This window comes from Gekko japonicus, unplaced genomic scaffold, assembly GCF_001447785.1.
Source record: "Gekko japonicus isolate JY-2015 unplaced genomic scaffold, Gekko_japonicus_V1.1 scaffold1319, whole genome shotgun sequence".
In the NCBI taxonomy this organism is placed as follows: domain Eukaryota; kingdom Metazoa; phylum Chordata; class Lepidosauria; order Squamata; family Gekkonidae; genus Gekko; species Gekko japonicus.
Genome location: NW_015160251.1, coordinates 346015 through 348528, shown reverse-complemented (window position 1 = coordinate 348528; position 2514 = coordinate 346015).

The following is a 2514-nucleotide window of genomic DNA, read 5'->3' as shown; positions in this document are numbered from 1 at the left end:
GTCCTACTGACCAGATGATTGCTGACATCCTGACCAAGCCGCTTGACAAGCAACGTTTTGAGAATCTTCGTGAATGTTTATATTTGTCTGACTTTCGTGTTTTAACATGAGAAGGGGTGTTGGGTATTTGCATGTTGAAAACACTCAATGTGTATGCATGGGGTTAAATGTCTGTTCTGTTGTTACAGGAAATCACCTGTCTTTGTGTTAGCCAGTGTTAGCTCAAGTCTGTTAGCCCGCGAAAGCATCCCTGTTCTAAGAGTTTGATTGGGAGCGAAGTGTTAGTAACTTTGCATTTTATGAGCCCTCTTCCCGTCTTTGTTTGCCTTGGAGGAGAAGCACGTTGGAGGGCCATCTTTTTCCAGTTCTTCTAGTCTAGAGAGGATGTAGCTGAATTAGCTCTCTGTTATTTTCTCCCAAGTTTACCCTTCCCTATGGTAGAATTGTAGTAAACTTTTATATTTTTAAACACACATGGACTCTGGGTCTGATTATTGAACTCTGGCATCGCTAAGCTGTTTTTTTAACTCTGCTGAATTTATTTAAAAACTACAACACGCACGGAACCCTGTTACCTTCCCACCGAAGTGGTACCTATTTATCTACTTTCAATGTCTTGCTTTCGAACTGCTAGGTTGGCAGGAGCTGGAACTAGAGACGGGAGCTCACTCCGGGTCTCGAACTGCTGAACTACTGACCTTTCACAGCCTGCAGTTCAGGGTCTTAACCACTTGAGCCACCGCAGCTCCACTTTGGCAGGGTAGGGTGGGGTATAAATCCTAAAGTAAATAAATAAATATGTTGGCCACAATGGGGTAGAAGTCCGCCAGTGTCCTTGGCAGACCTATGACTAGTCTAAAAGTGGGAGAGGGGGTGCCCCCGGGGCTCTGGGTGTTGAGAGGCCTGGAAGGAACTCCTCGGGTGTGTGTGTGTGTGGGGGGGCATTCCAAGGGGGGGGGGGAAAGACCTCGCTGCTTTTCAAAGAGGCCCATTCTGACCGATCGGGTTAGATCTGAGGAAGACAGTCAGCACAGCAGGGTCCTGGGAGACCACCCAGGAAGGCTCTACAGAGGAAGGCGAGGGCCGGCCACCTCCGCATCCCCCTTGCGGGAAAGCCCCCTACTGGGGTCGCCCCCGAAGTCTGCTGCGGCTTGACTTGGCGGCGGGTCCGTTGGGCAGGGCGTTGGCCAGATCCTGCCTGGGCTCGGTTCATTTCCCCCGCTTCCCAGATGCCCGTTTCCTCGCCCGCCCTCTCCACGGTCCTGCCGCAGGCGTGTGCCAGAGAGCGCTGCCTGCCGCCCAGAGGACCCCCCCCTTCCCATAGAGTCCGTCCACAGGCGATGCAAAGGATCAGGCGCCGCTTGGGGCAGAGACGCCACCGCTCCCTCCTCTTTTCGGAAAGGGGGAGGCTATGTCTCTCCCCTCGCTGCCCATCTCTCCCCCCACCCCCCCCCCCGCAGCTGGCAGGATCTGGTCCGCAAGGGCGGGCAGGCTGGCTGGCAGGGAAACTCCTTCGTTGATCACACAAATACCTCGCAAAGGCCATTTCCAGGCGCCGCAAGAATGAATCCTTTGTGGATTCGCGACTCTGGCGGATTCTGCTCGGGCTTTTCCCTCCGTCCTTTTAGCAAACCCACCTTGGAACAGAAATCCCCCCCTCTGCATCGCGCGCCCCTCTCGCTTCCTTTGATCATCGGACTTTATGGTAGCCTCCGCACCGCGCGCTGCTCTCGCTTCCATTGAGCACTTTATGGTACCTGCTGCATAGATTTATGGCCATTATATGGCCATTCAGGGGTGACTTTGCAGTCAGTGTGGCCGTTGCATCGAGGTATTTGAATGTGGTTTTGAGCTGCCCCTTTTCCTCCCAGTTGAGAAAACGTGGAGCGAACGCCAGATGAAGAAGAAGAAGAAGAAATTGGATTTATACCGCGCCCTTCATTTGGAGTCTCAGAGCGGCTTACAAACTCCTTTCCCCTCCCCTCCCCACAAAAGACACCCCCTGTGAGGTGGGTGGGGCTGATAGAGCTCTGACAGAAACTGCTCTTTTTCAAGGACAGCTGTGCCAGAGCTTGTGACTGACCCAAGGTCATCCAGCGAGGTGCAAGTGGAGGAGTGGGGAATCAAACCCGGTTCTCCCAGATGAGAGTCCGCGCACTTAACCACTGCACCAAACAGATGCAGAATCGCCCAGCCTGTATCCTGTTCGGGCCGCCTTAAAGACCCCGCGGGGCTCTGCAGAAAAATTCAAACCCTCCCCCCTCCCCGTGCCTGCTTTTGCCGCCCGGAGGCCAACGGATGTCTCCGGGCTGGGCTTCCCAGCAACCCGCTCGGACGGCAGGGAGGCGCCCTCTCCAGGGGTCCCTTCCCAAAGGCCGAGCGGCCTCCTCACCCCGTTCCTCCGGATCCTCGGTCGGCTTGAGGCAGGCGAGGCTTTCCCTGGGCTGAAACACGCGAATGGTCCGTTCCCACGACAAGGTCTCCAGGGCCTCGTTGGCACGCCTGTGACCCAAG